Source organism: Lepidochelys kempii, chromosome 19 (assembly GCF_965140285.1).
Source record: "Lepidochelys kempii isolate rLepKem1 chromosome 19, rLepKem1.hap1, whole genome shotgun sequence".
NCBI lineage: Eukaryota > Metazoa > Chordata > Testudines > Cheloniidae > Lepidochelys > Lepidochelys kempii.
The window spans coordinates 5,718,479-5,733,344 of NC_136398.1; positions in this window are offsets into that span (position 1 = coordinate 5,718,479).

A 14,866-nucleotide genomic window follows, 5' to 3' on the forward strand; every position below is an offset into this window, starting at 1 on the left:
AACGCAACGCACTGCTACACAATGCAACACCCAGCAACGCCGCACCGAGGAACGCAACGCACTGCCATACAATGCAACGCCCAGCAACGCCGCACCGAGGAACGCAACGCACTGCCACACAATGCAACGCCCAGCAACGCCGCACCGAGCAACGCAACGCACTGCCACACAATGCAACGCCCAGCAACGCCGCACCGAGCAACGCAACGCACTGCCACACAATGCAACGCCCAGCAACGCCGCACCGAGCAACGCAACGCACTGCCACACAATGCAACGCCCAGCAACGCCGCACCGAGCAACGCAACGCACTGCCACACAATGCAACGCCCAGCAACGCCGCACCGAGCAACGCAACGCAATGCTACACAATGCAACGCCCAGCAACGCCGCACCGAGCAACGCAACGCACTGCTACACAATGCAACGCCCAGCAACGCCGCACCGAGCAACGCAACGCTACACAATGCAACACCCAGCAACGCCGCACCGAGCAAGGCAACGCACTGCTACACAATGCAACGCCGCACCGAGCAACGCAACGCACTGCTACACAATGCAACACCCAGCAACGCCGCACCGAGGAACGCAACGCACTGCCACACAATGCAACGCCCAGCAACGCCGCACCGAGCAACGCAACGCAATGCTACACAATGCAACGCCCAGCAACGCCGCACCGAGCAACGCAACGCACTGCTACACAATGCAACGCCCAGCAACGCCGCACCGAGCAACGCAACGCACTGCTACACAATGCAACGCCCAGCAACGCCACACCGAGCAACGCAACGCTACACAATGCAACGCCCAGTAACGCCGCACCGAGCAACGCAACGCTACACAATGCAACTCCCAGTAACGCCGCACCGAGCAACGCAACGCACTGCTACACAATGCAACGCCCAGCAACGCCGCACCGAGCAACGCAACGCACTGCTACACAATGCAACGCCCAGCAACGCCGCACCGAGCAACGCAACGCACTGCTACACAATGCAACACCCAGTAACGCCGCACCGAGCAACGCAATGCTACACAATGCAACACCCAGCAACGCCGCACCGAGCAACGCAATGCTACACAATGCAACACCCAGCAACGCCGCACCGAGCAACGCAACGCACTGTTACACAATGCAACACCCAGCAACGCCGCACCGAGCAACGCAACGCTACACAATGCAACACCCAGCAACGCCGCACCGAGCAACGCAACGCACTGCCACACAATGCAACACCCAGCAACGCCGCACCGAGCAACGCAACGCACTGCCACACAATGCAACGCCCAGCAACGCCGCACCGAGCAACGCAACGCACTGCTACCCAATGCAACGCCCAGCAACGCCGCACCGAGCAACGCAACGCACTGCTACACAATGCAACGCCCAGCAACGCCGCACCGAGCAACGCAACGCACTGCTACACAATGCAACGCCCAGCAACGCCGCACCGAGCAACGCAACGCTACACAATGCAACGCCCAGTAACGCCGCACCGAGCAACGCAACGCTACACAATGCAACGCCCAGTAACGCCGCACCGAGCAACGCAACGCTACACAATGCAACGCCCAGTAACGCCGCACCGAGCAACGCAACGCTACACAATGCAACGCCCAGTAACGCCGCACCGAGCAACGCAACGCACTGCTACACAATGCAACACCCAGCAACGCCCCACCGAGCAACGCAACGCTACACAATGCAACGCCCAGTAACGCCGCACCGAGCAACGCAACGCTACACAATGCAACACCCAGTAACGCCGCACCGAGCAACGCAACGCACTGCTACACAATGCAACACCCAGGAACACTGCACCGAGTAACGCAACGCAACGCTATACAATGCAACACCCAGTAACGCCGCACCGAGCAACGCAACGCAACGCTACACAATGCAACACCCAGTAACGCCGCACCGAGCAACGCAACGCAACGCTACACAATGCAACACCTAGTAACGCCGCACCGAGCAACGCAACGCACTGCTACACAATGCAACACCCAGCAACGCCGCACCGAGCAACGCAACGCACTGCTACACAATGCAACACCCAGCAACGCCGCACCGAGCAACGCAACGCTACACAATGCAACACCCAGTAACACCGCACCGAGCAACGCACTGCTACACAATGCAACACCCAGCAACGCCGCACCGAGCAACGCACTGCTACACAATGCAACACCCAGCAACGCCGCACCGAGCAACGCAACGCACTGCTACACAATGCAACACCCAGCAACGCCGCACCGAGCAACGCAACGCACTGCTACACAATGCAACACCCAGCAACGCCGCACCGAGCAACGCAACGCACTGCTACACAATGCAACACCCAGCAACACCGCACCGAGCAACGCAACGCTACACAATGCAACACCCCACCGAGCAACGCACTGCTACACAATGCAACACCCAGCAACACCGCACTGAGCAACGCAACGCTACACAATGCAACACCCCACCGAGCAACGCAACGCTACACAATGCAACACCCAGCAACACCCCACCGAGCAACGCAACGCTACACAATGCAACACCCAGCAACACCGCACTGAGCAACGCAACGCTACACAATGCAACACCCCACCGAGCAACGCAACGCTACACAATGCAACACCCAGTAGCGCCGCACCGAGCAACGCAACGCTACACAATGCAACACCCAGTAACGCCGCACCGAGCAACGCAACGCTACACAATGCAACACCCAGTAACGCCGCACCGAGCAACGCAACGCTACACAATGCAACACCCAGTAACGCCGCACTGAACAACGCAATGCTACACAATGCAACACCCAGCAACACCGCACCAAGCAACGCAACGCACTGCTACACAATGCAACACCCAGGAACACCGCACTGAGCAACGCAACGCTACACAATGCAACACCCAGTAACGCCGCACCGAGCAACGCAACGCTACACAATGCAACACCCAGTAACGCCGCACCGAGCAACGCACTGCTACACAATGCAACACCCAGTAACGCCGCACCGAGCAACGCAACTCACTGCTACACAATGCAACACCCAGCAACACCGCACCGAGCAATGCAACGCAATGCTACACAATGCAACACCCAGCAACACCGCACTGAGCAACGCAACGCTACACAATGCAACACCCAGTAACGCCGCACCGAGCAACGCAATGCTACACAATGCAACACACAGCAACGCCCCACCGAGCAACGCAACGCAATGCTACACAATGCAACACCCAGTAACGCCGCACCGAGCAACGCAACGCAATGCTACACAATGCAACACCCAGTAACGCCGCACTGAGCAACGCAATGCTACACAATGCAACACCCAGCAACACCGCACGGAGCAACGCACTGCTACACAATGCAACACCCAGTAACGCCGCACCGAGCAACGCACTGCTACACAATGCAACACCCAGTAACGCCGCACCGAGCAACGCACTGCTACACAATGCAACACCCAGTAACGCCGCACCGAGCAACGCACTGCTACACAATGCAACACCCAGCAACACCCCACCGAGCAATGCACTGCTACACAATGCAACACCCAGTAATGCCGCACCGAGCAACGCACTGCTACACAATGCAACACCCAGCAACACCCCACCGAGCAACGCAATGCTACACAATGCAACACCCAGTAACTCCGCACCGAGCAATGCAACACAATGCTACACAATGCAACACCCAGTAACGCCGCACCGAGCAACGCAACGCACTGTTACACAATGCAACACCCAGCAACACCGCACTGAGCAACGCACTGCTACACAATGCAACACCCAGCAACACCCCACCGAGCAACGCAAAGCGACACAATGCAACACCCAGCAACACCACACTGAGCAACGCAAAGCGACACAATGCAACACCCAGCAACACCCCACCGAGCAACTCAAAGCGACACAATGCAACACAATGCAACACCCAGCAACACCCCACCGAGCAATGCACTGCTACACAATGCAACACCCAGTAACACCCCACCGAGCAACGCACTGCTACACAATGCAACACCCAGCAACACCGCACTGAGCAACGCAAAGCGACACAATGCAACACCCAGCAACACCCCACCGAGCAACGCAAAGCGACACAATGCAACACCCCACCGAGCAACGCACTGCTACACAATGCAACACCCAGCAACACTGCACTGAGCAACACAAGGTGACACACTGTAACGCCCAGCAACACCTCACTGTGCTACTCAATGCTACGCAATGCAACACCCCACTGAGCAACGCAATGGGGCATAGCGGCGCAGTATGCATGGTGCAGTGCACAACCCATTGGCACCATGCAGCAAAACGGTGCGATCCTGGTACTGCTTTACAAACAGAACGTACCTCCCCTTGTGAGTCTCTCCCTCCCTACTGCATGGTGCCTGGCCGTGAGCAGCATCCACGGCCCTGGAGTGAGAGCTTCCCACGATGGAGCAAAAACAAGGGGCGGTTTCACTGGCATTCCCAGAGCCGGCTGCTGGCGAGGGGGATAGTGCCCGGGGCAAAGAGGTGGGCAGACCAGCTGCCTGTCCAGACTGGCGCCCGGCAGCGTAGCCCCACCACCAGGCCCCGGACCAGCCAGGATCAATCAGCCGGGGTAGGGGGCGGCTGTTCCTAGCATGGAGGCTTGGAAGCTCCTTCCCAGGTGTGCTCAGGCTTCCAGCTCATCCCTGCCCTCCTGCCTTTCCAAGGGGCTCCAGTTTCTAGGCTCATTCAGGCAGGGTGGAGGTGGAATCCCTCCCCCGCCCCAAAGGATGGAGAGCAGCAGGGCTGTATGCCCCCCACCATCCTTATTTTCCTCCAGCTGCTGCTGTGTAGGAACGGAGCTGGACGCGTGCAGCCTGGCTGACTTTTACATGGGTGTGATGGGAGGTGGGGGCTCCACCCACAGGTCTGGACAACCAGCCCAGAGCTTAGCACAGGGCAGAAGGCTCCTCACGGCGGATCAGGGCCCGCATGAAGTGTTAGTCCCAGCGGTTGCATGGGAGAGACACCTGCCTCTCGCACCGCACGGGCATCCCTCGCAGCCCCCGTCGTCGTCGTCCGTTGTCCCCCCCACACACACACCCGCCCCAGGACTGTCGTAAAGGGCCGAGCCACCAGCTCCTGCCAACCTGCTTGGACTGCTGCACAGAGGCCCAGATCCTCCACCGCCCTCATGGGAGTTAGGCACCCAAATACCTTTGAGCAGCTGGGAATTTGCTACTGCAAATTCCCCCCCACCCCCCCAGCCTCGGCCTGGCTTGCACCAACTCCCGTCAAACCCAAGGGCAGGTGGATGCTCTGGGGGGAGCACAGGAGACATCCCTTTCCTTTGCTTGGCTCGCAAAGGGGAACCATTCCAGGTCAATACCCTGCCCGCCCTGTCCGGGGCCGTGTGTCCAGCCAGCACATATGTTCCCCGCTTGTTTAGGAACAAGTCTGCCACATGCCACGTCCTTCACGTTCCAACAATGTTCTTTCCTGCACTCGCTTAACTAGTCGGCCCCCGCGTCCCCCCCCCCCCCAGTCCGCGGATCGGCCTGGCAGGGACAATAGCTGCCTTTGACCAGCCCGCTGGGGCCGTGAACTTTTGCCGGGGCTCCGGGAAGAGGCTGGGGTTGTTTTCCAGCAGCGCTCAGCAAATCTGCAGGGTGCCCTCAGTGCGGCCAGAGCAGCTGGGCATGAGCACTAAGCCCTCCAGGAGGCCGCGGTGTGGTATCACACCCATCCTGCATGATGTAAGGATAAGCTGAACATAGCCAGAGAGCCGGGGTGCTAGATGCTCCCGAGAGCCGAGTCACCATGTCGTGGGGCTCATCTGCATCGGGCCGCCCTCTGGGGGAGGCGGGGAGAGATTGGGGAGGTAAATGGATAAACTCCTGTAATATTCCCTCTCGATCCGGGACGAGGACTTCGGAGCAGCCGGCCAGGGGGGCTGCCTGAGGTGCTCCACCCCAGACTGCAAAGAAAGCGCAGGGCATGCTGGGATGGGCCTTTAGCCAGAGCTGGTCAGAGCCGTACTGGGCAGGTGTGATCAGTAAAGCGTCCCCCACTGCATGGCCCTCTCTCCTCTCTGTGCCTTGCTTGAAGGGGGCTGTATCTGACATGCCCAAGGACCAAATGACACACCCAGGCTGAGGACCTCGCCGGTGCCCCGCGGGGCATTTTGCAGACCCCCCAAAGTAGGTGGCGAGTTGCTTCCCCACCAGAACGGGTGGCCATGATGCCCTCACCCACAGTGGTTAGCCTGGGTCCCGGCAAACGTCAGCTCCCCAGACTTCCACGAGGGGCCTGGGCCTTTGCTCTCCCCCTGTGCATTTTGCTGTCACAAGGCCTACTCCCCCCATCCCCTTTTCTGCAAGCCCGGCCGGGGCTGCCCTTCGAACACCCCGCGGGGTTTGGAGCACCACCACGGTGCCCCGTTAAGCACAGGGGTCTGGAGCCTGTGGAGTGCTGGGATGGGCTGGCTCTGCTCCCCTCCTGGGGCTTCTGGACCACGCCGGGGGAGCGGACCCCGCGTGAGGCTGCAAAAGGACGAGGTGGAGGCAGAGTGGGGTCCGTCCGATGGCAAGCAGTGCACAGGAGACGGCGCAATGGAGGGGCAAGTCCGGGGTGAATCTGGACGAGGACGAAGCCCTTCCCCCTGCCCTCCTCCCCATGAGAGCCTTTGCCGGCCACTGTCTCAAGCCATTTCAGAGAGCCCCTCCCCAAAGCAGCGAGTCCCCGCACGCAGCATTGTTTGGCCGCAGCCTGCCCGCCTGCCCAGGTGCTTGGTGCATGCAGAGATTACGATCCCCGTCTCGCCCGCGGGTGGGGAGAACAGGCTGCCTGATTGCTCCGGAGCAGCACCCGGAGCCTGGTGGGGAGTGACCTTTGCTTGCCCACGTGGGATGCGTCTGCTTGCCCGGGGAGAGAGATGGGACCGCACCATTTGGCTGGGATATAGATGGGGTGTCTGGCCCCCAACTTCACTCCGGCCAGGGCGCGTGGGGGGCAGAGAGGAGCTTTCCACCTACCAGCATGCACAGCCCCATCACACACACTCACTTTCTCTCTCGCCCGATGTACATTCGTCTGTCTGTCTGTCCCCAGCTGTACTCCACTGAAGGGCTTGGTGCAGGAAGCACTGTCCCCTGTTCTCTGGCCTTATTTAGGAGGCCTGGCTGGAAGATCATAGCTGTCTTTCTGGCCTTAAATGCCCCACATCCATTGCTGTATCCACCCCTCCATCCCTCGCTCACGCACTCTCTCATGCTCCCTGTCACACTCTCAGGGCCTCTGCAGAAAAGTTGGCAGGATAGAAGCGGCTTGTAAAGGCCCTTTGTTAGCCCAGAGTCACCCTGGATCAGCCAGCTTCCCTTCAGGGTGTGTCGGTCTCCTGGGTTCCTTCTCCTTTGGCTGAGACTCCCCTGCCTCAGTTTCCCTCTGACTGTAACCCTCTTCACCGACCCTTGGGACAGGGAGACTGAGGGAGACTAGACCTTCCATTGAGGCCGTTCCGTGTGTTTGTGTCAGCTGGAGGGGTCGCTGTTGAGATTCCCTCCTCTGTGCCGGCCGGGGGAGTGAGAGGCTGGGACCAGCACCGGGTATCAGACCTGCACCCCGCTGACAGGCTGTGTGGGGAAGTAGATGAGGTGGGTCTAGATCTGAGGCAGAGGCCCCAGGGCACCCAGGGCTAGCCAGCAGCACGGATCTGGCTGACAGTCCGGAAAATGCCAGGAAGCGTGACTCACCCTGCCCAGAACCCTGCGCCCTGCCCAGCTCTCACACCCCTGCAGGGATGGTGGTATCTGGGCTGATCTCTGTGCTGGGCACAAACGCAGGAAGAGGCCTGGAAAGAGCCAAAATGCTTCGGTGATGCCTCAACTTTCTTCAGCAGAAACGCCAGCGCCCGGCCTGTTCTGTGTGAGTCGTTAACCTGTCCACCCCCAGCACGCACAGGGGCCGAATCACGAGTCTGCTGCGTCCCAGCGGGCGCCTGCTATAAACGCCAGGTAACGTGTTCCGCAGCTGGGGGCCGCTCGAGCTGGGAGCTGGACAGGCTGGGGTGGCACTTGGCTGGGAAACCCGCGGCCGGAGGCAGTGGGATCGGTGACACAGCAGGGGGTGCTCTGCCCTCCGAGTTGGTATTGCAGCAGCCCCGGTGGGGTGGCGCTGTGGTACCAGAGGTGTTGCCTTTCCAATGAGACGGAAAACAAAGATCCCGAGCAGGTGTGATCATTCAAATCCCATGTCACTTCCCACCAGCGTAGCGCTGTCCACGTCCCAGTGTCCTGCCATTTCAATTCAATTCAATTCTTCTTCCTTTCCTTTCCTGGCCTGGAACACAGCCGTGCTGTGTGCTGTGAAACAGCTGCCACCTTCCATCCCAGAGGTGGCTGCATTTCAGTGGTGGGTGAAATGAGCCGATCCAGTGAGTCAGTGGATGAACGTGGCTTTATGAAGGCAAGGCTGTTGTTGCTATGGGATGTGTGAGCGGGGGTTCACGCTGAGCAGGATTTTGATCAAATGGCTCCTGTTGTGAACCGGACAGGGCTCTCCAGATTGAGGCTATCAGGCTATCCAGAATAATGGGGAATTCTGGAAGGGACGTCTCAGTCATTGGGGGAAGGCGTTGACCCTAAAGCTATTCTGGTAACAGGCTTTGGGAATGTCCTGGGTCCGGAGAATATAAATTCGATTTGGCCGACTGAGGGAAATTCCTTGTTAAAGCTGTTTAACCCCCTGTGTGCTGGATGATCTCCCACATGCTCACCCCCTGCCCCCAACCGATGTCAGATAGGGAACAGCCATGGAGTTCAGCCCAGCAGCAGTGAAAGAGTTAAACTAAAGCAAAGCCAGGGATCTCCTTGGAGTCAGGGACTGCTCTGTCCCCCCAGGGGCGCCTGGAAAGACGTGACTCACCATGGATTCCCATCCCTTCCTTGTCACCGAAAAAGTATGCGCGGCGGAGCCTGCAGGTCTCGGCCTAGCCTGCCATGCCTTCCTGTGGCACATCCCATCAGGATCACCCCGTCCCTTCCCTGAGCTGTGTCCTCGGCCGGCCGCGGCTGGTGCAGCAGGGAGGGACCGGGAAGCGCTCGGCACGGGAAGTCACTTCAAGGAGCTGTTGTTGTGCAGGAAGACACGGCGGGCCAAGTTCAGCCCCGGGCAGTTGTGCTGCACCCCGTTGGGCCCCGTCTGGCCCGTGGCTGAGCAGGTCCCCTCTCAAACGCAGGGACCTGGACCAGCTCCCACAGGGGGCGTTCTGCCTGGGTGGCTGTCTCCAGCAGGCAGCTCCGCACCTAAATCTGGGAGCCAGGGCTGCGCGTCAGGACTTATTCGGGGCCAAGCATTTAGCAGGATTCCCCAGCGGGACTGGCCAGTTATGTGGCTAATGAGAGTCACGAGAGTGAGGGTTAAAAAAAATAACCAGGAGTTTGGGAAGAGATCTAAACCTTCATGCTTCAGGGCATGAGCTAATCTCTAATTCAGAAGGTCAGGAGGAAATTCCCTGAAGGGCACCATATCCCCTAACTGCAGGGGATTCTCAACAGGGCTGGATGGACCCACTGGTCTGAGCCAGATGGCAATTCCAGTGGCCTGCTCCTGGCTGTGCAACTGACTCACCATGCGACCTCAGAGAAGTCACGTCACTGCTCTGTATCTCAGTTTCCCTCATGACACTGTCCCGTCCATTGTAAAGCACTTTGAGATCTGTGGCTGAGACAAGCCTGTATAAGAGTTAAGGCCCAGATCCTGAAATCAGCGGGAGTTAAGCATCTAAATATCTGCGGATCTGGGCCTGTGTGCTGTCGCATGCAAGCAGAGTCAAGGATCGGGCAAGTGAATGACCCAGGGCTGTTGGCCTTGTGCTCCTAACACGAAGCATGCAACTTCCTCCCAGGGTGGAGGCGCCCTTATATGCACAGCCCAAAAGAACACCGAGGCGCCAGCTCAGGAAGGCATGAACAGGCCCATCTAACCTGGTACCTGGGATGCAGCCGGATGCTGCAGAGAAAGGGCTGGCATTCCCATGAGGCACCTCATTGTGCAATACTGTCCCAGGAGCGGGCCATTTCCTCCTGCCCCCATCGGGCAATCTGCTTCTGCCCTGAAGCATGCCCATGGTGTGGTCTTTCACATACATTTTCCCAGCGCTGGTGTCATTGTAGGTACCTCCCGTTGGGATGGTGCCATAGTAGTGTGGCCATACTGAATGAATGGCGTGAGCATAACTTGACATAACTTAAACATGGCTGAATGGCTGCAGAGGATCCTGGGAGCAGGTTCCCTTGAAGCAGAAGCAAATTTGATAAAGAACTGGCGAAGTCTGTGTGTACGGGATTGATATTAAATCTATTAGTCAACAAACAGAGGCCCGTGCAAAAGAAAAGATCACATGTATAAAGTTCCAGCATGGAGTACAGGTCGACCTGGTCATAGTGACCTTACAGTAAGGATGTCACGCAGAGAGAAAGAGAGTGAATAATTCATAAGTGAGTAAACATGGGGTGATCTTCATTCGGTACCTTGCCCCAGCCCCTTCTAAAACACCAATCAAGTAAAAAGGAGTAACCACACGCCCACTGGGCATGCTTTTAAGACATGTAACTGCTTTAAAAAAAAAGTATAAAAATCAAGCAAAGTAAATTAGTGTGGCTGGAATTCCTTAATTAACGCTTAAAACAGCAACGCTCCTACACAAAGTAGCCAAAACTCTGCTCCGGGGGCTCAAGGAGGACTGTAGACCAGAGGGGACTCAAGGTAACCAAGGCCTTGCTTCGGGGGAATCCGAAACAGACCAGAGGGCTAAAAAAAAACTAACAAGGAGAGAAGAAGCCATCTATAAAATTGGTAACCACCTTCTCTGTTTGCCAAGCAGAAACTGCGTGAGGCTAGTGCAGGGCTTGTTTGTGTATGTTTGTAAAGAAACAAAAGCAAAACACTTGTTAAAACAATGTGTAGCTCTTAATGTCGAACACAGAAGTTATGTGATTCATATAACCCTTTGCTGCTTGTGTAATTCCTTCTCAGTACACTGCTGTGTACTGAAGAGAATCACTGTGAACCTTTTTCACTGATATAACAGTGATCTGCTCCAGCGGGAGCCAGCAAAAATCCATTTCAGGGATAGCTGCGCTCCCGGTTATCAACACCTCCGTTAGTCAGAGAAAGCCCTGGTCCTTTTTGGAGCCTTTGCATTTACAGTCACCCGTAGCACTTTGCAGGTTAATTACACGTTGTCTACCAGCAGTTCCTCCGAGGAGCCAGCTGTCTAGCTCAGTGCACGGGAGCGGGCCTGTCGGGTCCGAACTGGCCTGTGCATGTCCCACAGCCTGTCTGACTAGATGCTTAGCCCACCGAGGGCCCCCATCAGTGGAGTACACGAGCACCTCCCGAGCATTCCTCCTCATAACCCCCTGTCCCCTTCCCCCGTATCCCCATGAGGCAGGGAAGGGTTATTATCCCCATTTCACACAAGGGGAAACAGAGGCACAGAGGCATTTAAGGGCCAGATTTTCTAAAGGGCTCCACGTCCAACAGCTGCCCTGACGGCATCTAAAGGAGGTGGCCAGGGAAGCGTGGGAGCTGCTTTTGAAAATCTGGCCCACAGTGAGTTGGCCAAGCTCACGCAGGGAGTCAGTGGCAGAGACAAGGTTGGACCCAGATGTTCTGAGTCCCAGTCCAGTCCTTTAGCCATGGGTTGGGATCCCCAGTAAGGCTCTGGATTTGTTCCTCCCATCAGCTGGGCTGCCCTCTCAGCTGGGTGCCTGCGCCCCCACACCCCCTCTTCCCCTGTTTCCTCTTCCCCTGTGTATGCTGCTCATTCCAGCTGTTGCCTGGCTGCGGGTGTGAGGGGATCTCGGCCCCGAGGCTTCCATGTCTTTGTCTCCTTCCGCTCCCGTGCTTGGGAGGGGCCTGTAGGTTCGTGGCTCTATGGCCAAGCCATTGCGCCCTGCTGTTGCATGCAGCAGACCTGACCTGTGGACAGCTCTGTGTTCGTTACAAGGTGCAGCAGGGCAGGATGGTCAGAAAATAGAGAAGCTGGTCATATTATTATTTATTATTTTAGTCTGAGCCACCTTTTCCATCCTGTAGGCTTGTCTGCCATTCATTCATTCATTCATTCATTCATTCATTCTCCCCCTAGCTCTTAGGCCAGGCCCCTCCCAGTGGCAGCAGAGAGCAATACCTGGCAAGGGCCCCAGTCACCCTGCTGCGAAACGCCCCCAGACACCTCGCTACCCGGCCCTTCCGTCACCAGCTCCAAATACAGACCCCGTCCCCACCTCACTGGAGCCACTGGGCGTCTGACCCGGCTGTCCTTGCGCTGGAGGGCTGACAGAGGCTGGTTCAGTGTCCCCCGGAAGTGACACATCGGGGTACTGAGTGCAGCTTGTTCTCACCCAGCCTACGGCCCTCGGCTGACCCACCCGCCAGCTGACGGGACATTGTGCTGCCCCCCACCCTGTGTGACTCAGTGTGGCCCATTCTGCATTTTGCAAACTCACTGGGCGGAGGAGACGTTGGCATGAGATGATTCAGCTTCATCTTTTTGCTTCCTTTGCCGTCTCGGGGCCCCTCGGCTCACCCCTGATCTTTACAGAGGGCCTCTGTGGTCTCAGTTTCACGTCACCTTCTTTATTCCACAGTAACGCCCCCCGCGAAGGGTTACCGGCCCGTTGTGCAACAGCCGCCCCACGGCGCAGGCCGGGGCAGCTGCTCCAGTGACTTGGCCATTGTGTGATGGCTCGTGGGGGGCAGCCCGAGCGCCGGACAGGCAGGAGGGGTCCTGAGCGGACGAGAGACAAGGCTGCAGGGGGGGCTGTACCAACAAACCCAGCACAGCTGATTATCGTCCAGGCCGGAGCGGGCTCCCTGCACCCCTCCACTCAGACCGTCAGCCCCTATTTTCTTTCAGAGCTTATCGGAGACCAGGCCTCTGCAGGAGGCCTCCAGTGAGTGCTGTCGTGGAGAGCAGGGTGCATAGTTCAGCACCCCCTTAGCCGGTGGAGAAGGGACTCTGCATTTATTTGGGAATAAGGGAGTCCCCCTGCAAGGGGCGTGAGGCTCGCTCCTCAGTGGGGCGTGTGTCACCTCCACTCACCCCGGGCAGAACCCAGGCCATAAAGCTCGCAGCATCGCTGGTTTCAACAGCTGACGCCCACCCCCAGCCCCCCTCTTGTTGCATTTTATTCCCTAAAGCGCCCTGCAACACCGCAGCTGCCATATGCCCAGCAAAGTGAAGGGGCATCGTGGTGCACACGAGATCCGGTGGGTGTCGCTCAGGGCTGAGAACTGGCAGCAAGGCTGTCCCGGTGCAAGAACTGGGTCACACAGCCGCTTCGTGTTGGGGTGCGCCAGTCAAGAGACCACAGCAGGTTTTGTCGAAGCCTCAGATATGTAAGTAGATCAAGCAATGTCCAGGAAGACGCAATCAGGGTTATTTCCGTTTATTTCTGATTGGCTTGTGGACTCTTCTGTGCTAACCCCAAATGCTTTTGTTTGCTTGTAACCTTTAAGCTGAACCCCCACACTGCCTTTACTATTACATCATCATCACTGGGAAGTGGGGGAGCCCCCTGGGATTTTGTAGAGATTGCCCCGCCCCCCGAAACTGACAGGGATTCCAAATCCAAAATGGCTCCAGGTCTGACTGTCCGAAATGTAAATGCAGCGCGGAGTGCAAACAGCAATGCATCGTGGGTGATGGCATGATCGTGTCCTGTGGGAGAGATGTGTCTAGGGAGGCGTATGTAGGGTTACTTGTATGGGTCCATGCGCCAGGGTCTCCTGTGGCTGCCAAGTTCATAGGCTGACAACAGCGGTCCAACTGAGTGCTACTAAGATTTCATTAGGGGTTCGATTACATTCATTACATTATTCATTAGGGGTTCGATGGTGATGACGGGTGGGACGTAAGTGTAAGCAGAGTCTGAATGAGCTCTCCCCTCACATCTAGTGGTGAGCTGTGGAAAAAGGGTTCAGAAGCTGATCTCGTTTGCATGCACACACTCACCCAGCCTAGGTGCTCAGCATGATGGGATTGCTTGCCTAATGATCTCTTGTGGCTAGTGTTGGATCCCCAGCCTCCTTGTTGCTGGGGCAGGAGTAATAAAGGGTTGTTATCCTTGTTGTGTGAACCGAGGGCTGCAGAACTGTACCTGGCATACCCCAATGGAGGGACTCACCCTCAGCTGAATGGCACTCGCTAGCAGGGGACATGGGTTCCAAAGCCCAATGAGTAGAGAGAGAGTTGTAGTTGGTGGTGTGGGTCTTGTTGAAGGGGACTAGATACTCTTTCATCCTTCCTCTCTTCATGGTATAATTCAAAGAGCTAATTTAGCTTCAGTTGAGAGTCTTGTTACTGCTGCAGAGCTGAGATCACTGATACCCGGGACGAGGTAATTGACCTCCTTTGGGACCTGTCTCTATTGCAAAAGACGCACTAGCAGTGAGGCTCCCCCCACTAACAGCTGAAATCGCTGAGAGCGGTGCTAAGTGTGTGTGGGGGGGGGCTGAATACATCTTGTCTCTCTGCCAGCTGGCCACTCGCCAGGGCCAGCTGGGCAGTGGAGAGAAGTGGCCAGCAGGGTGGCTGGTGGAGAGGGCCAGAGCAGAGCCTTGCAGAGGTGTGGCAATCAGCCATCGGGGCGACAAGTGAGTGCCTGAGCAGTGCAGCGCGTAAGGTGCCTCCTTTCCACCGCCATCATAGACTATCGGGGTCGGAAGGGACCTCAGGAGGTCATCTAGTGCAACCCCCTGCTCAAGGCAGGACCCATCCCCAATTTTTGCCCCAGATCCCTAAATGGCCCCCTCAAGGATTGAACTCACAACCCTGGGTTTAGCCGGCCAATGCTCAAACCACTGAGCTATCCCTCAGGTGGG